This window comes from Anabrus simplex, chromosome 1 (genome assembly GCF_040414725.1).
Source record: "Anabrus simplex isolate iqAnaSimp1 chromosome 1, ASM4041472v1, whole genome shotgun sequence".
NCBI classification, from domain to species: domain Eukaryota; kingdom Metazoa; phylum Arthropoda; class Insecta; order Orthoptera; family Tettigoniidae; genus Anabrus; species Anabrus simplex.
The window spans coordinates 1,213,694,550-1,213,720,106 of NC_090265.1; positions in this window are offsets into that span (position 1 = coordinate 1,213,694,550).

Genomic DNA, 25,557 nt, shown 5'->3' on the forward strand with positions numbered 1-25,557 from the left:
ATTTCGCTAGCTCAGGGTACGAATAGTTTGTCTTGATACTCTTCTCTTCATCTACACACTGTTGTGTGGCATATTAATAAAATGTTTAGAACATTTGGATATTACATCAGGAAGTATTTTTCTTAAACGTTGCCTACCGAGCTCGATAGCTGCAGTCGCTTAATTGCGGCCAGTATCCAGTGTTCGGGAGATAGTAGGTTCGAACCCCACTGTTGGCAGCCCTGAAAATAGTTTTTCGTGGTTTCCCATTTTCACACCAGGCAAATGCTGGGGCTGTACCTTAATTAAGGCCACGACCGCTTCCTTCCCAGTCCTAGCCCTTCCCTGTCCCATCGTCGCCATAAGACCTATCTGTGTCGGTGCGACGTAAAGCAACTAGCAATAAACGTTGCCTCTTAAATGATTTCTCTGCTTTACTTCCGCAGTCTTTTCGTACGTCGACTGATCTGGGATGTCAAAGACGATCTTTGGAATCTTTGAGGCACTATTGCTAGGTATAATGAAGAAAAATAGTAGCGATCCTTTATTGCGTGATATTCGCAAACAACATTGGAACATTACTTCCATATCCTTCACAGATTTACATTCATAAGTAGATGGAGGATATTGTTGAAATGTAATTTTTTTCCTTTTCAATAGGACGTTCATCAGTAGCATAGAAATGCATTCTGCAATTAAAAAATAACAGCGTTTCATTTTTCATAATTTTTGCATTTGTTGCCGATTTGGAATGATCAGTCATTACTTCCACTTCATAAAAGGTTTTAGGTCAATAAATAGCATTTTGAAGATTGTTTAGATCATATAATTTTTTTTAGTTTTTTGCATATGAGGTAAGAGTCCACAAGTGACAACATTAAAAATATACTCTTTTTTACGTATGGTAAAATTTGCTAAATATCTTTCATGACCAATAAAACTGACAGTATTTCTTGGTGACTAAGGGGGCTGTCACACTGGATCGATCGAACAAACCTGTTGTGTCTAATGGCAGCAGTCACATAGCATCGATCGTCAGCGATCAACAGGGAGCGACAGCGATCGACTGGTTTGTGTTCGTTTTCAAGCGATAGTCGATGATCTGCATCCGATACAAGCATGCAACACTCTAAAATGGCGGACGAAAGTACTTGGTCGGTTGACGAAATTGATCAATTAATTTGTTTAGTTAGAGAGAATGAAGTGCTGTACAATCCGAAGCTTCCTGGATATAGCAACAGGAATTCTATAGCGTCAAGAATCCAGACCAAAAATGGTAAGCACTGTAATCATATCTCAGCGTTTAAGTGAAAAAAAAAAGTTTTGTTTTCCTTAATTGATATAATATACTACTCGCAGTACATTCAATGTAGGCCTAAAAAATTAGAAACAAAATTAACACTAAACCTCTGTCATAGTTAAGAAATCTAATGGACATCCGTATTTCCTTTAAACACAAAAAGTAGCCTAACAAGATGAATTTCAGTACTTTAATAACAACATTGTAAATCTTTGTTTCAGCAAAACTTTGTGCCAAAAAGTGGCAAATTTTGAGAGCTGGCTACAGAAGTAGAAGAAGCAGCATGCGCCCATCAGGCTCTGGTGCAAAAAAAAAATCAGAAATGGGCTTACTTCAATACCCTGAGTTTTCTGGAACCATTTTTTGCTGGAAGAAGGTAAGATTCATTTCTTTAAAATCCCATAAGAAATTTAGGAAAATATCCAGGAGAACCCAATTTATTTTTACTACGGTACATGTTCAGTTACCAATAACTAAAATAATTGGGATAGGTTAGAGGGGATTATGATCTGCTACATATTGTGATTTGCTTTGCCACCAAAGTGTTTCACTTCCATGAATGCAGTACAGAAGGGTCTCATACCACAGACAAATATTTTTCCATTCTATGTAACACATCTTGTGTTTATCCATTATCATGTGCATTGCAAAGAAGAGAGACAGAGGACCTCGGCAATGTTTGTGGCTGACCATTTGTAAATGTTTGTAGGCCCGCGTAGTGTGCTTTGCTGTTTATTTGATATTTTTTGTTAGGTTCATTTTAATGTATTTATTATTCATGTAGATCAGGGTAGCCTATATGTTTATTTCAGTTAATGTGAATACTTCTAACCTGTCAGGTTTTCCTGGATTTTTACCAGAATTCAGAAGGATGCTCTTTTATTAGCAGAAAAGTATAATATTTACATTTGAAGATATTATATGAGTTGTCATTACCTTTTTAGTGCTATAACAAACATCCCAGTGGAATCGAAGGCCCCCGAGGAGGAAGCAGACCTATCATCAGAAGATGCAGATGAGGAGCAGGACAATGACGGTACAGAACTTCTGATAGAAGATACTTCTGCTACCTCATCAAATCGTGTGTCTAGTGGAGATATGCGAAAGTGCAGTGGAAAAAGGAAGAAAGGTGATGGTGATGTGCTAAACGAGTACTTAAAGAAAAAACTTAATAGCAATAATAAAAAATCATATACATTATTATTTTTTGAAAGTTTAGTTGGGGACGTGGAGAAACTTAGTGCGAGAGGTCAAAGAAACTTCCAGCTGGAGGTACGCGAACTATTAAACAATGCATTAGATGCTGAAGGTGTATTGTGATTTTAAAATAAAAGTCTTGTTTTTAATTAATTAATTAATGTATTGCTCTTTATGAATCTATTGTCTTACATTTTCAGACGGAGTCAAAGGTAACTATACTTTGCATTGAGCAGGGCAAGAAGTTTAGACAACTTGTAGGCTAGATGGTCCCATATTAAAGATAACTTTTTCAGTTTCACTAGAGTAGAACCAGTAGCTTCACTAGTGCTGGATAAGGTTGCTACATGTTCAGTACTTCCAAATACATAAAACTTAACCTAGCCTACACTATTCTTCACTTCTGAAGATCATTATGTGGCACAGGCTTCTCAATTTACACTTTGTTTATCTTATGGTTATATTTAAAAGCTTTTGCAGTAGGCCAAGTTGAAGAAAAAAATTATTTTACCATGAAACATCATGCCAAATTGTGTGTAACAGTGAGAAGAATTTATTTTATTTACACAGAAAAGCGCACAATGTGCAAGGGTATAAACTTAGTTTATACAAAGTTTTGTCAGGGAACATGGTCTCTTCGGGCACTCCAGTGCGTGGTAACGACCACAGAACTTCTCACACCATCGACATACACAGTCATGGTTTGGATCGTGAAATCTAGGTACAACACATGCCTTGTGATGGAAGCCATGGACAGCTGCACGGGTCACTGTATGTCTGAGGTCGAAGCAACTCTGACACCAATTGACTGTTGTCATTGCATCCGTTATATAGAAATCACTTCATTTTTTGTCTTTAATTTTAATTCATGTAAGAGCTCTTGATATGCCTTTGTTGATTGTAGAGTCATTGTATGTCGCAAGTCCTCAATGAAGAAAGGTTCTCGGGTCAGTTCATACACAGGTCTAGAGGGTGTGTATTTAGAAACACATAGGGCTCTTAAGAAACAATCAAAAGTATATTTGATATTACAAAATCATACAGAACATGTATAACTCTTGTTCTTAAAGTCATTAAAGCATAATTAAATGGAACACGAGTGAATTTGTCAGCAAGATCCCTGTGTGTACTGTACTTGTACCATACATTATGAGAAAAGTAGAGGGTTAATCATAATGATTCTCATTCACAGCATAGGAAAAACATTGTTCACTGAATTAAGCTGAAATATGTGCTAAGAGCTAGTTATGAGCTGAAACTTACATTTTATTGAACATCTTTAAAATAAATACAATTTACAGTCTGTCTACAGAGTGATAAACAACAATACCTACATGACAAATAATGAAATATTATCAATAATATGACAAATTTTAGTCACGTTAGTCTAGATGTTTTTGTTGAGGGTGAAGTATCAGTCTATTTTTAATGAACAAAATGTAACTTGTAATTTACTTCTTGAAATTTGATAGCAATTATTAGATTTTAGGACTTGATATGGAGTACATTGCATGGGAAAATTTAAGTGATAACGACAACTTTTTTCAGTTGCACCACAGCAGAACCAGTAGCTTCACTAGTGCTGGATGAGGTTGGTACCTATTAAGTAGTTCCAAATACATCAATCTTAACCTACAATATTCTTCACTGATGGGCACCACTTTTGAGCAAATGTAAAGATGTATTTTCTTCCACGAGGTGAAGGGTTATTAGCAATAAAAATTTTAAGAATTAATTATATTGTAAAGTAACTCAAATTGCAAGTCATATCAAATTTTAAAGTCACTAACTAACACTACTTGGGAAACGATGACATTTTAAGTTCCAAGGCATCATTCTTGGTCTCACTTAGCAATGGTAGCCACTTAATGTCCCATCGTTGAGTGTAATAGGAAAAAAATTAATATATTTTTCTCACTTTTTAAGTCAAACTTTCCTGATTTTGCTACATTAACTCTTAAGGGATATGTACATTAAACAATGGAGAAATTACATCAAGTTTACCTATATTCATGCAGTGAAATGTTCAATTTTGATGTCCAAATTCTGGGACATCTTCGTTAACTTGATGCAGACATGTATGAAGGCTCCTCTATATATGTCTGCACATTATTTTGTTTCAGTCTTCATATCATGTTAGCTCTTATATACTGATACAGCTTGTTGACAGTGTGACCAACAGAAGAAATTAATACTTTCCAACAAAAATTGTATACAACTTTAAAATAACTGATGAACTTTGTTGCATAAACAGAAGGGGGGATGAAACCTGTGTGCCATTTATTAAAGTGCTCGAAATTAGGTTCTGGGGGGCTATAAAGGTGCATGAACTATATATAATTTACTGTTGAAGAGTGTGAAAACAGGTATGTACAGTACAGGTGGTAAGTAATGGGTAAGACTCACTATATTGTAACAGAAATATTTTCAGTAGGAGAGAACAAGTATGAAATCCAGGTTTAAAAGGAATTGTGTTAGTAATTGAGTGATAAGGAGAGATCGAAGCAACTTACTAGAAAATTGAATTTATCAAAAATTTTGGCTAAGAATACCATGACAGCAAACATAATTGGCAGTCTTATGAAGTTTAGTGAAAAAATGGAAGGGTGATATGTGGTGTGGGTTACCGTAGTCACCTCCTAGTTCGTGAACTATGAGCAACATGGGCCTGGCCTAGTGAGTTGCCCTGAGAGTTGGGACACCAGTTGTTATGAAACAGGAGTTGATATATTCCGAGCCTTGTAAACCATCCACTTTGCAACCGTGATAACTTCATGGTCCATATCGATGAAACAAGTAGAGAAATTTTCCACCAATCTTAAAAGCTGAGGCTAGGAGTGCAGGGCCACTCCCAAGGCAGTAATAACGTGGGGTAATGCTTCTATATTCGGGGTCGTATCGCAAACCAACTAACCATTCAATGCTCAAACTTTTGAATTCTGGGAGCAGTATTAAATTCCACCATAAATATCATTCTCAACATATAAGACACAACTAGGAATTTAACACAAAAAGAGCGAAGAATTTTTTAGTAATCAGTTATAACATGTATTTAGAAATATTGACTAGCCATAAGTTTTAACCAAAACATATATAGCTGAGTTCTTAACCTTCCTCCCACCCCCAACCCCTCTCCCCTTCCAATGTTTTTAAAGATATAACCTTTAAATGTCTTAATATGTTATAGATTTTTTTAAGATTCATCTAAAATTACATGTCTCTACTTTTATGAATTTCTACCTATACCAAAAAGTTGATGATATTTAGTCAATCTAAACAAAATAAGTACTACTTGTAAATAAAATTTGCCAAAGGCAAAATAACAAGTATCAATTTGGTGGAACAATTTCCCTGCTTGATTTATTGATATTCTGAGTCATTGCCCTCCTGGCGCTCAAGCAGCTAGGACTATACAATCCATTGATGGTCCCTAACTTGTTGGGAGAGATTGTCACTGTGACTAAAAGTGTATGTAGGGTAGCAACCTGCTTCACAGATATTTTCTCAAGCATGCTCAGAACATTTTAAGTAAGTTATGAACCTATGGGAGTAACAAGAGTCCCATTTCCATTTGACAGGTGAGGGACTCCTTGGGAACAACTTGGTGAACGAAATGGAATTTGAAGGGGAGCTATCAATATCAATGGGGCTAATGGAAAAACTGGCTGAGTGAACAAACAGGAAGTTGTTATAATTATTCATGAGTTATATTTTTGGGCTTATGCCGTGTAATTAATTATAAAAACACACTCAACGCGTTTCGAAAGGAACCTTGCCTTTCTTGAGTGTTTTTTTAATTATTAATTACACGGCATAAGCCCAAAAATATACCTCATGAATAGTTACACGGGCCGTGAAAGTCTAAATGATAAAGTTGTTATAATGTTTGCTTATCTCTCTGCATAATATAGTCCGTTGAAATATTCCTTGAAATTGTCTCTAATTTCTCTTGAACAACGACTTGATGCATTCACATTCATTTCTTTGTTGCTGTGTACTGGTGTGTCATTGGTAAGGCTTGCAAATGCTTCTGGAGCTGGCAGAAGTTCATCACACAATTCCCCATCTCTATCCAATATCATATTATGCAGAACACAGGCAGCTTTTATTATTTTATCAACATTGACAGGTTTTACTGATATAGGTGAGTGGAAAATCCTGAACTTAGAAGCCAGTACCCCAAAGGCACACTCAACTGTGCTTCTTGCATGTGACAATCTCAAGTTGAACTGTCGCTTATCATCAGTGAGCCCTCGCCTTGGATAAGGTTTCATAAGATTGGGTAACAATCTAAATGCCTCATCAGCCACTAGCACGTTAGGCATTGGCTGTCCTCCTTCACACAGTGGCTTATCATCTGGGAAGTCTATCTGTTTGTTTATTATTTTCTTCCCAAATGCCGAATTAGCAAACACCCCACCATCACTATTTCTCCCATATGCCCCAACGTCAATTACGATGAAACGAAGGTCTGCAGATACAAGTGCCATAAGGATAATGGACGTGTACATTTTATAATTAAAATATTGCGAACCATTATTGTCTGGCTTTTGTATTCTTACATGCTTCCTATCTAAAGCACCCACACAATTGGGAAATTGTTTTTTCACTGCAAACTTCTGTGCGATGGTTGCCCAGTCTTCTTTCTTAGGGCATCCCAAGAATTCTGGCTGCAATGATGAATAAATGGCATCACAAATTTCAGGGATGAATCCACTGATGGTATTTGTGCCATTCTGAATCTATAGGATGCAGACATGTAGGAGTCACCGGTTGCCAGGAACCTATAAATAAATATGACGGTTATTAATTGTGGTGTAGGGACTAGAAGTTAGAAATGGTAAAATGATACTTCATGTATCTACGACCATTTCAGTTGGCTAAATAGGTCCTTTCCATACTGATATAACATTAATCTAACCTACAGTTTCTGCCCATACTAACACAGCATTATCCAGGTAAGGTCAAAGCAGTGGTAAAGTACAATTTCGCCAATAACCATTACCGTTATTATTTAGTTCACAGCAAATATTAGAAAAAATAGTATATTTCTTTACTGTTTTATTTCTAATTGTTTTCCTACAAATCAAATTGATTATCTTCAATTTCTACACCACAAATCGCAGAATGGTTTGAAAATGCTTACCCACCTTAAAGTTACAGTCAGCCTTTCTTCCAAACTGATGCTTTTCCTGAAATTTGAATGTCCAATATCTACTAGTGGTCTCACATTCTCCACTAATTCCTTGTATGCATTACTGGACATTCGGTAATAATTCTTCAACTTTTCCTCGTCGTCCCACAAGGAAGGTACAAGCTGGTGGAACTCCCCCAAGCTTTCGCGTTTAAGAAATATCTGTCTTGTCCACTGTGCTCTTCTACGTCTTTTCTTTCTCTTAAGATATTCGGCAATCAAAATAATTTCTTCACCAGAACTATCACTCTCAGTACTCATGACTCCGTTCGCACGCGTTTCAACGCGGATGATCGCCATCGATCGCTATCCTATGTGACAGGCGGAAAAAAGTTAGTCGATCCCGCTCGATGGTAGTCGGTCGCTCTTAATCGATCGATGCTCAGTGTGACAGCCTACTAAGAAAAGATAAGGAAAGAATTTATACCTGTGAGTCTTGTGTTTCCAAGATGTGTGCAGGAACACAATACAGAACTCTGATAATTAGGAGAACGTATTTCCTAACGTGTCTCAAGCACAAGGAATGCACGAGCCTCCGGCCCGCTCCTATAGCCAGTCATTGTCCCACCATTACCTCACGTTCAAAAGTCATTTCTACTTATTTTATAACCATTCTCCCATATATGTAAGGGAATTTTACTGATTATTTTCAGTTATTTTTTAATTCAACAAATTGTAAATATCAGTGCAAAATGTTAATGTTTTCTTTCTTTGTATAGTTGCCCACTCTCAGAAATATCTATCTACTATTCAAGGAATATCATCTGTCTGTTTCTTCATGTAAATGGACTTCACGTTGATGACCTAGATATTAGGCCCATTTAAATAAGCGTTAGGCTTAGTTTTAGTTGTTTAGGTTACCAGTACATAGACCGGTTTGATGCACCCCTCCATTCCAACCTATCGCGTGCTAACATTCTGATTTCTACGTAACTACGATATCCTGCATCTACTCTAATACGTTTGTTATAATTATACCTTGGTCTACACCGACCTTTCTTACCACATAAACTTCCCTCCAAGCTTGAGTGAATCCTTGATTTCTTAGGATGTGCCCTAATTTTTATCTCTTCTTCTGGTCACATTTTGCTAAATCGTTCTCCATTCAGTATCGCTTCATTCGTGATTAAACATTTCCATGCCACTTTCAGCACTGTTATTAAACACCACATTCCGAATGCTTCTGTTCTCTTCATTTCTGAGCTACTTATTAGCCAGGTGTCATTTCCATGAACTGCTACGGCCCAAACGGGAAAGTCTTCAAAAACGCCTTTCTAATTCCTATATCAATGTTTGAAGAGTGCAATGTTTTTTTTTTTTTTTTTTTTTTTTTTTGCCAGTTGCTTTACGTCGCGCCGACACAGATAGGTCTTATAGCGACGATGGGACAGGAAAGGGCTGGGAGTGGGAAGGAAGCGGCCGTGGCCTTAATTGAGGTACAGCCCCAGCATTTGCCTGGTGTGAAAATGGAAAACCACGGAAAACCACGTTCAGGGCTGCCGACAGTGGGGTTCGAACAATTTAATTTTTAAGGAACCTCTTCTTTGCTTGTGCTAGTCCGCATTTTATGCCCTCCTTTCTTCTGACACCGTTAGTTATTGTACCACCCAAGTAACAATATTTATCTACTTCCTTATTCTTCATTTCCTAATCTAAAATGTTCAGCATCACATGACTTCCTTCGACTGCACTTCATTACCTTTGATTTGGATGTACAGTATTTATTTTAATCTTGCACGCCTCAGTCCTTTTGTGGTTGCTGCATCTTTTTCATAGTCGTCGATTCTTATCACTTCACATTGATTTTTATACAAATTGTAGATAATCCTTCTCGGTATGTTATCCTGATCATCTTCATAATCCCAAGTAGCATGGTCCAATCAACATTACCGAATACCTTTTCTAGCTAGATCCGTGGGTTTGTTCTTCCTAATTCGATCCTCTAAGATCAAACGTAAAGCCAGAATTCCTTCATGTGTTACACTATTTATCCTGAAACCAAACTGATCTTCTCCCGACTACCTTCAGTTTTTCGTTCCATTCGTTTGTAAACAATGCGTGTTGACATTATGCAAGCGTGAGGTACTAAAATAAGATTTTACACTTGTGAGCATCTGCTTACTTAGAAATAGGTGTAAAAACATTATATCCAAATTCGGATGGCACTTCTGTATAATCAAACACGTTAAATGGAAGAACCTCGCCATGTCAGTTTCTCCAAAGGCTGTTGGTAAGGCTGAGGGTACGCAATCATTTCCATATGCCTTGTTCCTTTCTCTTAAATCCCTGTCAAATTCTGACCTCAAGATTATGTCTCCCATTAAATCAGCTTCAACAACGTAAGAAACTTTTTCATCAAATTCTTTTCCTTAATACAATTTAGTGTTGAATATATTTCTACCATATTTATGCCTTGCCTTCTTTCTCTACGTGTTTTTCGTCTGATCCACTAATATTCATACACCTTGTTCACTTTTATCCAAAAGTTTTCTTGATTTCCCTATATGTTGCGTCTAACTTTACAGAACAAGTGGCCAGCCGGTTCGGGTCGCGCAGCTGTGAGCTTCAACAACGTAAGGAACTTTTTCATCAAATTCTTTTCCTTAATACAATTTATTCTTGAATATGTTTCTACCATATTTATGTCTTGCCTTCTTTCTCTACGTGTTTTTCGTCTGTTTTACTAATATTCATACACCTTGTTCACTTTTCTCCAAAGGTTTTCTTGAAGTTTCCTATAAGCCATATTTATGCCTTGCCTTCTTTCTCTACGTGTTTTTCGTCTGATCCACTAATATTCATACACCTTGTTCACATTTCACCAAAGGTTTTCTTGACTTTCCTAAATGCTGCATCTACCTTTACAGAGCAAGTGGCCACGCGGTTGCGGTCGCGGAGCTGTGAGCTTGCATTCAGGAGACAATGGGTTCGAACACCAATGTCGGCAGCCTTAGTGTAAAAAGAGGAAACAAGGAAAACCATCTTAAGGACAGTACAGAAATGCCCTTTTCTTCCCATCGTAGCCGTAAAACCTATCTGAGTCGGTGCGATATAAGCAAATTCTAAGATAAAATCAAATAAAATATGAGTGCATCTACCTCTCCTGTAACAATATGAAACTTACACTTCTGTTTCAGTCGTTCTTCCGTAGCTGTCTAGCACTTTCTGTATACCTCATTCCTTAATCGCCAGTATACGTTTTCTGTCCTCCACACATTTTGCATTCCAGTACTTTTACCGTTCATCAATCAAGTATAGTATCTCCTGATTTATCCACTGGATCATACATTATCTTGCCTTTCTTCCTAATCTTGCTTATTTTTCTTAACATTTTGTGCTGTACAGGTTATTACAGCAATATCTTTTGAGTATAATAGAGCCAAAGGGAGTGAAACATGGTATTAATATGCGGTGCAAATAATCGAGGGTATTCGTAATGAAGCTGCGAAGAGAAACTTGATTAAAATATAGCGTTAGGTTATACGCATTCGTTTAGTCTTCGTTGGTGAATTTACGTGAAGCGAATGGAGGAATATAGTTCGCCGATAGATTCGGTCGAGGAGTGTAAAAGAAGTAGAAGTGAGGCCTAGTGTTTAAAGTTTAGAATACATTTATTTCGAAGTAAATTACTTAGAAGCGCACTGTTTCCCTCGTTAGTCCTCTTAGCAGGTACGATATAATTTTTGTTCTCAGAAAATGGAAGATGCCTACGTTCCTCTTTATATTGCGATAACCTGTAGCGACAACACCACCTTTCAGTTCATTTAATTAACTCATATTTATAGAATATGTATCATGAACACACTTAAGCATTAAATTCACATCATACAGTTTTACCTTCGGGGAAACTCTTCACCTCTTGCCTGAGGATAACTACGTCAATCAAAATGAAACTTAAAGTGAAATTATAAATACAGATTTCCTGGAAAGCAGCTCGTACCCTGCAGCAATATTTCGTTATTTCATCAAGATTTCATAAATATATTCCTTTTTACTATTCTCCATCTCCATTTCTTCTTCCTCTTTTTCCTATTATTTATTATTTATTATTATTATTATTATTATTATTATTATTATTATCATTATCGAAATATATCTCACCCTCAGCCAGTTTACATGCATGCTCTTCTCTCTTGCAATTATCCCCATTTTATGGGGGTCAGCATTTTATGTAGATTAGGACCAGTTTTACGGCCGGATATCCTTCCTAAATCCAACTACACGTGGAGAGGATGTATTCACTATAAAATGTTTCCATGGTTGTTGTGTGTCGTTTTTAAATAAGGAGAAACACATTAAAAAGAACAAAAGCACCCAGTTTCCGAGCCAGAGTAATTAACCGTATGCAGTTGAAATCCCCAACCCATCTGTAAATCGCACACAGGGCTCTAAGAACCGAAGGCTTTTATGCTTTATGATTTTGCCAATTAGCATTGTACATTGGGTTTAAATTTAGGGGAACGTATATGAAATATTAGAACCACAAGGCGAAGGTGGATTTGACTTCTTAAATAAAAGTTCATTTCAGAAGGCTCCAGAGCTTGGAATAATACTAGGTACCTGTAATGTTCTTACATGTAGTTGAACATCAGATTTATTATTATTATTATTATTATTATTATTATTATTATTATTATTATTATTATTATTATTATTATTATTTCCAGACTCGTTGGATGAATGGTCAGCGTACTGGCCTTCGGTTAAGAGGGTTCCGGGTTCGATTCCCGGCAGAGTCGGGAATTTTAACCATAATTGATTAATCCGCTAGCACAGGGGCTGGGTGTATGTGTCGTCTTCATCATCATTTCATCCTCATCACGACGCGCAGGTCGCCTACGGGAGTCAAATCAAAAGACCTGCATCTGGCGAGCTGAACTTGTCCTCGGAAACTTCCGGCACTAAAAGCCATACGCCATTTCATTTTCATTATTATTATTATTATTATTATTATTATTATTATTATTATTATTATTATTATTATTATTATTATTATTCTCAAGTCTATAATACATTCAATTTTCCTTCATTACAATTGAACGTAATTTGTACAATTACACCATCTATTCTTAGGAATTTGAGACTGAGAGAGAGGAAATCCACTGAGGATAGCTGACCTAACACTAGGGAAACCACAAAGGTTCAGCTTACTGAATTATCCACAAGGACAATGAGAAATGCGTTTAATTTTTTTTTTCGTCGGAATGTTCACTATGATGGATTCTGCTTTTTAAATTACCCTTAACTAATGCAGTTGACATCTCTTTCAGGACAGTAGCGGGGAGTCAAACATTTGGAAAATATTCACAAAGAGATTTGCGATTGTTCCACGCGCCCAAAAGAACATACCGATAACTTCCAGTTTTTTAATTTTATACTTGTATCCCAAATTACGAATGCAAGTCTCATAGTGCCTTGTGTTTTCTTTGTCTACCTCTTTGGACTGCTTTTCATCTCACTCAGATTTGTGTGATGATCGATTTTGTTGGATTTCCTATCAATGACTACTGATTGACTGACCGGAAAGAGGTCCAATTTTAACACTGTTCTTCAACGTTTATTCTACAACATTTTATCTTCTCATCAATGTGCTCTACATATCTACCATATGCCTACGACTTTCGACTTTTGTCTCCTAGAAAGAATTATAGTGATCTCTTGACCAACCTTCAATATTATTTTCTCAGTATTACTTTTTGAATAAATGACTGATCGTCATTTTCGTCAGAGTGTAATTATATCCGCCAATCGCTCAACTGAATTTTACAGCAATCTCACTACTTGTTCGTCACAATCTGTTGCTTTGTTCATTTTACTTGTAATAGCAGCCTTTTAATGTCAATAATTTTATTACCATCACCTTTGTAATTCTTCACATTGAAAAACAAATTAACCAACATTGTTATTTTTAGTTTAAGTCTCTTCAAGATTTTTAAAAATTAATTTCATGTTATTATATGTTAATCAAGTGCTATTTTTATTCCGAGATTAAGACAATGGCTGATGATGCCTTCATACTAGGCGAAACATGTATCATTTTTAGTTAAAAGATCAATGTAAATCATCCAAGACAATGACTTATTGTATTGATTAGGTGGTCAGTTTAATAAATAACTTACTGTTATTATTCTAAACAGTGAGATATGTTCGGTATCTCCAGAAAAGGGACTTTTTGTGTACTGCTTCCATTTACTTGCATCAAATTCCCTTCATCTCTCCTTCCTACTAGATATTTCTTAGTTGATTGTGTTCTTGTATGATTCCGGCGCAATTAGGCTTATGAGCATTAGTGTACCTTGTTCGTAATTCTAATACTTTCATAAATAAGGCCCCTTCCTTTTTCGAGCTTAAGAAGCTTTTCTTTGCTAGGGGCTTTACGTCGCACCGACACAGATAGGTCTAATGGCGACGATAGAGCTTAAGATTTTAAGAATGAATGTGTAAATATTAACAGCCTCCGTGGCTTAGGCGGCAGTGCGCCGGCCTCTCACCGCTGGGTTCTGTGGTTCCAAACCCGGTCACTCCATGTGAGATTTGTGCTGTACAAAGCGGAGGCGGGGCAGGTTTTCCTCCGCGTACTCCGGTTTTCTCCTGTCATATTTCATTCCAGCAACACTCTCCAATATCTTTTCATTTCATCCGTCATTCATCAATCTTTGCCCCAGAGGAGTGCGACAGGCTTCGGCAGCCGGCAAGATTCCTCTCCTCGCAGCTAGATGGGGCTTCATTCATTCCATTCCTGTGGATATTCATTTCATATGTTGTTGTTGTTGTTGTTGTTGTTGTTTGAGTCATCAGTCCATAGACTGGTTTGATGCAGCCCTCCATGCCACGCTATCCTGTGCTAACCTTTCCATTTCTACGTAACTATTGCATCCTACATCTGCTCTTATCAGCCTGTCATATTCATACCTTGGTCTACCCCTACTGTTCTTACCACCTACACTTTCTTCAAAAACCAGCTGATCATTCTATCTCTTCTACTCGTCAAATTTAGCCAAATCGATCTCCTCTCACCAATTCGATTCAGTATCTCTTCATTCGTGATACGATCTATCCAACTCACCTTCAGCATTCTTCTGTAACACCACATTTCAAATGCTTCAATTCTCTTTATTTCTGAGCTTGTTTTTGTCCATGTTTCACTTCCTTACAATGCCACGCTCCACACGAAAGTCTTCAAAAACATCTTTCTAATTCCTATATCAATGCTTGAAGTGAGCAAAGTTCTTTTCATAAGAAAGCTCTTCCTTGCTTGTGCTAATCTGCATTTTATGTCCTCCTTACTTCTGGCATCTTTAGTTATTTTACTACCTAAGTAACGATATTCATTTACTTCCTTTAAGACTTCTTTTCCTAATTTAATATTTCCTGCATCACCTGCCTTCGTTCGACTGCACTCCATTACATTTGTTTTGGATTTATTTATTTTCATCTTGTACTCCTTACCAAAGACTTCGTCCATACCATTCAGCAGCTTCTCGAGATCTTCTGCAGTCTCAGATAAAATCAAAATATCATCGGCAAATCTCAAGGTTTTGATTTCCTTTCCTTGGACTGTGATTCCCTTTCCAAATTCCTCTTTGATTTCCTTTACTGCCAGTTCCATGTAAACATTGTAAAAAAGGAAGGGAGAAAAACTGCAGCCTTACCTCACTCCTTTCTGGATTGTTGCTTCTTTTTCAAAGCAGTCGGTTCTTATCACTGCAGACTGATTTTTATACAGATTGTAGATAATTCTTCGTTCTCAGTATCTGATCCCAATCACCTCCAGAATCTTAAATAGCTTGGTCCAATCAACATAATCGAAAGCCTTTTCTAGATCTACGAATGTCATGCACGTGGGCTTGTCCTTCTTGATTCGATCCTCTAAGATCAGACGTAAAGTCAGGATTGCTTCACGTGTTCCTACATTTTTTCTGAAGCCAAATTAATCTTCTCCCAACTCAGCTTCAAATTGTTTTTCCATTCTTCTGTAAATAATACGCGTTAACATTTTGCAGGTATGAGATACTAAACTAATGGTGCGGTAGTTTTCACTCCTTTCAGCACCGGCTTTCTTGGGAATAGGTATAACAACATTCTGACGAAAATCGGATGGGACTTCTCCTGTCTCATTCATCTCTAAATGGAATAACTTTGCCATGCTGGTTTCTCCTAAGGCAGTCAGTAATTTAGAGGGAATGTCATCAATTCCAAGTGCCTTGTTCCTATTTAGGTCACTCACAGCTCTGTCAAACTCTGACCTCAAAATTGGGTCTCCCATTTCATCAGCATCAACAGCCTCTTCTTGTTCCAGAACCAAATTATCTACATCTTTAACTTGATACAATTGTTAGATATGTTCCTGCCATCTTTCTGCTTTGTCTTCTTTCCCTAGAAGTGGCTTTCCATCTGAGCTCTTAATATTCATACACCTGGATTTCCTTTCTCCTAAGGTTTCCTTGATTTTCCTGTATGCAGCATCTACATTTCCTAGAACCATACAACCTTCGACATCCCTGCACTTTTCCTTCAGCCGTTTTTACTTAGCAACCTTGCACTTTCTATCCACTTCATTCTTTAATCGCCTGTATTCTTTTCAATTCTAAAATTCTTGTATTTTCGTCGTTCATCAATCAGGTCTAGTATCTCCTGAGTTATCCACTAATTCTTAGTTGATCTTTTCTTCCTTCCTAACATTTCTTCAGCAGCCCTACTGTCTTCAGTTTTCATGACTATCCACCCTTCCTCTATTTTGTTTGCTTTAGCCTTTTCATTTTGTCTTTGTGCAACATGTTCCTTGAAACAATCCCTCACACTCTTTTCTTTCAACTTGTCTAGATCCCATCTTTTTGCATTTTTTCCTTTCTTCAATTTCTTCAGCTTCAGATGGCATTTCCTGACCAACACGTTGTGGTCAGAGTCCACGTCTGCTCCTGGGAAAGTTCTGAAATTAAACACCTGGTTTCTGAATCTCTGCTAATCATAATGAAGTCTATTTGATACCTTCCAGTGTCTCAAGGTCTCGTCCACGTATACAGCCGTCGTTTGTGATGTTTGAACCAAGTATTCGCAAGGACAAAATCATGATCATTGCAGAATTCAAACATCCGACTTCCTCTTTCGTTCCTTTGTCCCAATCCGAATTCTCCTAGTGTATTACCTTCTCTTCCTTGGCCTACCACTTCATTTCAGTCTCCCATCATTATTAGATTCTCATCACCTTTTACATATTGTATTAAATCTTCTCTCTCTTCATATATTCTTTCGACTTCTTCATCATCCGCTGAGCTAGTAGGCATATAGACTTGCACTATTGTGGTGGGCATTGGTTTGGTGTCTATCTTGACGACAATAATCCTTTCACTATGCTGGTCGTAGTAGCTTATCCGCTGCCCTATTTTCTTATTGTTAAACCAACTCCTGCATTTCCCCTGTTTGATTTCGTGTTGATAATTCGGTAGTCGCCTGACCAAAAATCCTGTTCTTCCTGCCAACGTACTGCACTTGTACCAACTACATCTAACTTTAGTCTATCCACTTCCCTTTTCAGATTCTCTAATCTACCACAACGATTCAAACTTCTAACTTTCCACGCTCCGACTCGCAGAATGTCAGTATCCATCTTCCTGATGATCGCCCCCTCTCCTCTCGTGTAGTCCCCACCCGGAGATCCGAGTGGGGGACTAGTTTTCCTCCGGAATATTTTGCCCGGGAGGAAGCCATCATCAGTACATCATTCATACAGAGAGAGCTGCATGTCCTCGGGAGGTGGTTACGACTGTAGTTTCCCGTTGCTTTAAGCCGTGTAGCAGTACCAACACAGCTAAGCCATGTTGAGTATTATTACAAGGCCGTATCAGTCAATCATCGAGAGTGCCGCCCTTGCAACTTCCTAAAGGCTGCTACCCCTCTTTCGATAAACCATTCCTTAGTCTGGTCTCTCAACAGATACCCATCCGATAAGGTTGCACATGCGGCTCGGCTATCTGCTTCATTGGGACACGCAAGCCTCCCCACCGCGGCAAGGTCACGTGGTTCATAGGGGAGGATTTCATATGTAAATTTTCATATTCAATAAAAAAATTCCCAGATATTATCATTAACATTTGTAAATTATTTCTTCTGCTAACGGGAAACGCTAATAACGCTAATAATAATAATAATAATAATAATAATAATAATAATAATAATAATAATAATAATAATAATAATAATAATTCGTGGCTCAGGCAACAGCGCGCTGGCCTCTCACCGCTGGGTACCGTGGTTCAAATCCCGGTCACTCCATATGAGATTTGTGCTGGACAAAGCGGAGGCAGGACAGTTTTTTCTCAGGTTACTCTGGTTTTCCCTGTCATCTTTCATTCCAGCAACACTCTCCAATATCATTCCATCTGTCAGTCATTAATTATTGCCCCAGAGGAGTGCGACAGGCTTCAGCAGCCGGCACAATTCCTATCCTCGCCGGTAGATCGGGCTTCATTCATTCCATTCCTGACCCGGTATAATGACTGGAAACAAGCTGTGGATTTGTATTCATACAATAATAATACGAATAAAACACCGGCTGTCTTATTGCTGTAATTTATTTCAGGAGCATCCAATAAAAGCACACACACACACACACACACACACACATATACATATATACACACTTTTATTTAATCATGAATGACCACACTTACTCTTGCTGTCTATTTACATGTCTCCATTCCTTACACACAGCAGGGAGTCCCGTCTCCTTGGAATTAATTAAGGGAGCTATCATCCTATTCACAGGCTCGCCTTACCTTGACTTCTCCAAGTCCAGTCGCCCCACGCAGCAACTGCGTACAGACAGGTTTTAACAAAAGGCTACAAACCACACATCACACGATGACTGTTCCTTGGTTCGACAGTCCAGTAATTCTCACAGTCAAACACGGTGAACAACTAAAGATCAACTGTCCAACTTTGTTAAGCAGCAGAAAAATACCCCTTCCAACAATGACACTTAACACTGTTCCAATTAAACTCGCGATAGCTGCTCTGGTCGCCGACTCTGCGACTAACTTATGTCCACAGAAGCACACACACACAGAGGTAGTACATAGTCTTCCGTTCCATACTCTGTCTTCAGTCCAGCTACTCACTCGATACTCAGACACAACAACAACAACCATAACAACCCCACGTTCAGACTCCAATGGTACACTAGCGACAGCCAACCCCGCTGTTGCCCTCAGCCTGACCACTCCAACTCTGAGCCCAACGCTGACTCCACCACGTAGTCCCACACTGACTTTAACACTGACTCCGAGTCCAACACTGACTGACATTCCGCGGCTAGACCCCTTTTATAGTTCGAGTGACATGTACCGGAATATTCGCAATGTGGCCAGAGACTCATTCCCGTTGCATCTCTCACTCACGCGTGAATATTAATTAGAAAAAGACAACGGTCCAAAATATGCAGTGGGAAATGATAACGAGGAGAACTTTGAGTAACTTGAAGTCTGAGTGTAAAATATGGAATATAGAAAAGTGAGTCCATATGCTGTTGGGAGATCAGAAGAATGCATAGGTTGTGGCTGGTGAGGCACGGAGAGATGGGTTTTGGCCAGCCAAACCTGCTACGTAGCGGTAATCGTTGCAATAGAAATCCGCTATTTGCCAGGCGACATTGTACATTGCAATTACATTATTTCAGGTTCCTTAGTATTTCCTTCTCGTTTTTTCCCTGCTTATCCGTTGTTACAGCTGTTTCCCTTTATTTTCCTTTTCATTTCTGTATGAGGTACCTTTTTATACTCTTTAATGACTGCCGTTACCAAGAATGGAAATACGACTCACATTGAAGCTAGATAAGTGAAAAGAAACAATCCAAACCAGTGTAATGAGGAAGTTAAAAAGGGTAAATTCATGCACTTTGTAAAAGAGCGTAAATTGCAGGCTGCGAATTACAGTGATGTATCTGATTCGAACGGTCCTAACCACCCGTGAGGAACAACTTCCTGCTGATTACCCTCCACTGAGTAGCCCACTCCAGGTAAAATGTGGCCTAAATCTGAGGAATACAAATTTAATTGTGATGCCTTTGATTCGTCGTAAACGAGATTTATGTAATGCAGAGAATTATTCCTACAGCAAGTAAGCTACTCAAGGCAGTTCATGGGAGAATAAACTTTCTGTGGAAGGTGCATATTTTAAGAAAACTGTTTGCAAAAGGAAAATATTGGCCGGCCCCAAATATTGTTTAATGGTGTAACTATTTAAAACGCACGTAAATTTGCCATTTTTAGAATACTTTTCTAAGTCTAGATTGCCCTGATACGTCTTGTTGTAAGAGATTCCCATGCCGAATGGAACCGTCGATATTCAGTACATGAGTCCCTCTGCAGTGACAAAGAACCAGAATCGTGAAAGATAAGTAGAGGGAAAGAAATTATCCAGGGTTGTCGATTTTCCTCCCTCCATCTTGACTTTATTATACACTCCTTAATGAAGTAGTAAAAGAAATCCATCTGAAATAATGAAAAGGAATCAACAGTTAAAATAATGAAGTTAAAACTGACGTATTTTTCGACGATACTTTTATTTTATCTGAGTCTGCAGGGTAGAGTTGAATGGTATGGGCATGATTCTGGACTAGTTCCATACGAAAATCCTCATTTTAACTGGTATTACCTAAATGTAGAGCCTACATGGATCAGGTGGCAGTGCGCTGGGCTCTCGCCGCTAGGTTCAGTGGTATAAATCCCGGCCACTCCATGTGAGATTGTGCTAGACAAAGCGGAGGCGGGACGGGCTTTCCTCCGGAGGAACACTCTCCAATATAGTCCGGTTCCATGCCTAAATAGTTAGCATGATGCCTTTTGGTCACAGGGCTCGGAATCGATTCCTGGTAGGGTCGGGAATTTTAAACAACATTGGTTAATTTCGCTGGCATGGGGACTACGTATATGTGCCGTCTTCATCATTATTTCATCCTCATCACGACGCGTAGGTCGCCTACGGGCGGCAAATCAGAAGAACTGCATCTTGCAAGCCAAATATATCTTCGGACATTTCCGGCACTAAGAGCCATACACCATTTCATTTCATCTCCTCAATATAATTTCATTTCATTGCCCCAGAGGAGTGCAACAGACCTCGGCAGCCGACATAATTCCTACCATCGCCACTAGGTCAGGGCTTCATTCATTCCATTCCTGACCAGATCGAATGACTGAAAACTGACTGTGAACTTAACTCAAATATAAAATTAGAAACAACAATGTGTGAATACTCCATTACCACGTCTGAAATTAATCATTTCGGATTTATTGTCCACAATACAACAATTTCGATACAGGTTGTGAGAACTGTTTGAATTAGTTGTTGTCCGAGAAAATTGGATCTCAAGACGCTCGGCAAGATGTACGTGCTGCTGAAATCAATTAATTCAGTAATAATAATAATAATAATAATAATAATAATAATAATAATAATAATAATAATAATAATAATAATAATAATAATAATAATACTGACTTTACGTCCCTATCATTACTCTTACAGTGTTCAGATGCACCGAGGTGTCAGAATTTTGTCCCGCAGGATTTCACTTAAGTGCCAGTAAATCTACCGACACGAGGCTGGCGTATTTAAGAACCTTGAAATACCAATACACTTAGCAGGGATCAAGACAACCAACTTGAACACAGAAGGCCAGTGCTCAACTTTCTGAGCTACTCAGCCTGTTTATTAAAATCATGTTATACGATTTGATATATACTGTAGGTTGATGATCACCGGCATGATGTAGTATTATAAGTATTATATCAAAAAATGTTGGCATACGATTCAGTAATTTCATATTAAGAATGCATTTTAAAGTGCATATCATTCAGGAAGTATTTTGTTAAACAGTGACAGATTTCACAGTTTATACTACCATATACACAGAATTTCACTTTACCACGTTTACTGAGTTGGAACTATAAACGTTGGAAAGTTCCATTAAAATGTGCTCATACTCTAAAGTTATCAGCAAATGATTCGTAAATATTTACAATTTTCAACAAAATGAATTCGTTTTGGTACAGCATACTGAATACAGGAATACTGGAATACTTGGGATACTGAATTACTTTATAGGAAATAATTCGAAAAATTTGGAAAATTAAGAAATTACTATTTTTTGATATAATACTTATTGTAGGTCAATGACATTCAATGCATTGATTGCAAACGGATATTTGATTAATTCTGTGAATTAAGTCAAAATTAAATGAACATATTTGAGAACATCCGCTTAATCAAATATTTTAGCAGGTTCTCGAGATCATGGGTCCTTAAACTATTATGCACTTCCTTTCAATAAGTGGAAGAATATTTTATACATAAAATAATAAACTCATCGTTCAAGGAATATGTTTCAGCCGAAGCTCCCATTATGGTTCGTCTTCATTCCGGTAATCGTTTTTCCCTTTACATTTTCGTCTTGTAGGCAACAAACTTTCCCGCTTGTTACACTTTGAGAGAAACTGTAGAATCCCAATGAAACGTTGCATTTAGCCGTGAGGATCTTGAAAGCCGAGCTGTAAGTTACGACAAACACTGGCAGCAGGAATAATCTCTCCAGAATGGGAACGGATTTGCAACAAGTAGTCTCTTCTCCGCGAGGCCTTTAGCAAGATGGATTCCTCCCTTTTCCTTTTTCGGTTCGACTAACATGATACAGACATCCGGAGGGGAAATTCAACCATCTCAGCGGGTAGTAAGGAAGGCGAGATAATGGAAACTGTGAGAAACTGCGTTCCGACCCTAGAATTATCTCAGTAAGGTTAATTCCATTTGAAAGCAAGGTAGCATGCTTTGATGCGCCGACACTGCAGGGTGTCAGTATTTAACTTATAAAGATCATCATTCTCTTGTACATATATGGCTGTGACAATGTGTGTTGCTACAGTATGTATATCCGTATCTAGAACTCTGAATCTTTGAAGGTTCACCGGGCTGAGTGGCTCAGACGGTTAAGGCGCTGGCCTTCTGACCCCAACTTGGCAGGTTCGATCCTGCCTCAGTCCGGCGGTATTTGAAGGTGCTCAAATACGTCAGCCTCATGTCGGTAGATTTACTGGCACGTAAAAGAACTCCTGCGGGACTAAATTCCGGCACCTCGGCGTTTCCGAAAACCGTAAAAGAGTAGTTAGTGGGACGTAAAATAAATAACATTATTAAAAAACTTTAAAGGATATTCTGCTTCAGTATTTTCCCGTGTTTGTTGAACGTGCACTCAGATTTAGCCTTAAATGAAAGAGAGATGAAGAATTTTATTGCTGTGATTCTCATTGGATGTACGGAAAAACAGTACTATGCCTGAAAATTCTCAAAGAGAGTTGCAGAACATCCTAGCGTTCATCATATCGCTGATAATAGGTTCTTCTTCATATTTTTTACCCGGCAACGGTCACGCCTTTGGTGCATCATAATGTGGCCGCCGTGGGCACTATGGCCCACAAATTATTATTCAACATGCATTATATAACAACTTATATTGTAAAAAGATCTTCTAGCATAACAATTAATAGTGATCTTATAATATGAATATGACCATAATTTTATTTTCATGTTTATAATACAGTTACAAACGTATTACTGAAAAATAATTACAGAAGATACATGTGTTTCAAAAATTCACCACATTCCCTCTGAAATTGCAAAAGGTAAAAAATATTACACTGGAGTGTTTGAGGATAATTTGGAAAATACGTAAGTTCGTGTTCAAATGGACATACTACAAAAAATTCAATGTATTTCTCGCATGAACTTTTGCTATGCTGGAAATATAAGAAAATTAACTAAAGGTCAGGAACTTCAAATTCGAGTGGCGTTTTTTTTTTTTTTTTTTTACAAAAACTGGAGATGACAGATAACTTTACAGCAAGACAGCTCCTCATTGCATCACTAAGTTTAGTCACTTTCCAGGCAATCTAGGCAGATAAATTTACCACGATTTCCAGACAAGTACTTTTGCAGATCGCACAGGTTTGGTAAAATTTGTTTCCAGTTTTGGGGCATAGTAGACATCTCTTTCGTTTCCTGGCACCTTCGTCTGTTTGAGGTTCTTCAGGGATTGGATACTTGATACATGATTTATGATATTAGATTACGGCTAAAATTTCCAGGCTGCACACGAGACCTCATGTAACAAAGGGCCAGTTACTTGGCAAGTTGTTTTAGAAACTGCCTCCTTATGAGGTGTTTCTTTTTGTTACTCCATGCACCGACTTTTAGTTCATTTATAGTTGTGACATCCTTAAGGCAAAAGGACGCTGTTATGAGCTGTCTGCTGGATTTTCTTCCTACAGAATACGTTTCTAGAGATATAAAGAGAAAATTTTTCTCATATGGAAACGGTCACGGTGGGTCGTATTGGACAGAGAACAACTCTACAACACGTTAAGTTCGAACTGACTGGTGACTACTGTGTTGTGTAGAGCGGACGTCATCACGTATTTGCTCTAGGGAGCCGGTGTTACTTGCCCCGCTCGGGACGGCTGTCAGTCACGTGACAAGGGATCAGCGGACAGGCGGGTTGCCTACCGTTGCGGTACTGTACTTGCCGCTCGGAAATGTTACCATATGAACAACAGCGATGAAATACATACCGGTACATAAAGAAATAATCTCTGAGGAATTATCGAGTTGAGTAGGGTAATATGAAATGTACGTACATCCTCAAATGTGTTATTTATAAGTTTTTCTAATAACGCTATGCTTTCCCGGTCTTCATATTTATCATACTTGTTGGAATGACATAAGGAACAACGGCGCTACAGATTAAATTTTTTAATGTGATTCAATATTTTATTACATATTAAACATTTTATGTGTTATTTTCTTGAAGTATCAAATACTCTTCCTCCTAAGAAGGTTTGAAACTTGTTGGCGTCGATGGACTATGCTATGCTGAACTCCCTTCCATAGTAAGTGCAACATTTATCGACTAGGCTTGAACGTCGTGTGGTGTGAGGATAAAGGCCGGAACACACTACTGTCACCTCACGTGAGTTTACGCGTATCGTGTCGCAATCTAACCTGTCCAGAAAGATGTGCTATACCTTTGCGCCACTGACCTTCAGTGCATAATACGTCATGCACCTCCTCTACTTCTTCCCCTACTTGCACGCTAAGCTGCCCTCGTTCCTCAAGAGCGGGCAGCAAACTGGCTCCCAAGGCATTTCACTCTCGATTGACGATGCCTGGTATAGAGGGGTGATAGTTATAAAGGTGGTGGGATGGGGGCTGCAGTGTCACTATTGGTAGTCGTGGGGCTAACGGAAATACAAGCGTGCGTGTCAGTGACCCACCACGACCGTTCTTTGGTTAAAAATCCAGTGTATATTAATTATGAAAAAATAACAAGGGAAACAATACTCAGTAGCTTGAACATAGTTATTTTACAGGTATATACTTCACTTACGCTTTAAAATATTTTAGTTATTAACGAAAAACTTGAACGTGTCGTTTTTCACGCAAAAGTATAGTTCGTGGTGAAATTGAATGGAAACGCACACGTATTTTCTACTCAACGGACAGAAATCTTGTCTCCTTCGATTCTCTCTAGACTTCTTTGACGACGGTTGTTATTGGAATGGTTTGTTCTTTTTAATACCGTTAAATTCTATCAGTGACTCGTCTTCAAATGTTCCGGTTGTAAAGAGAAACTTGTCAGTACAGAGCATTGAGTAGAAAACGTCAAAATTAACTAAATCATTCATACGTTAGCCTACGTGTCAAATTAGCAACTCCAAGACATGCTATGATTTGGATGAAATGGTGCTGACTGCTGAAGGCAAGCTGTACAGGCGCGAGACCGAGACTCCGAGGAACTTGCTACAAATGTATGAACGCCGTGAACAACGAAATGCTGAGA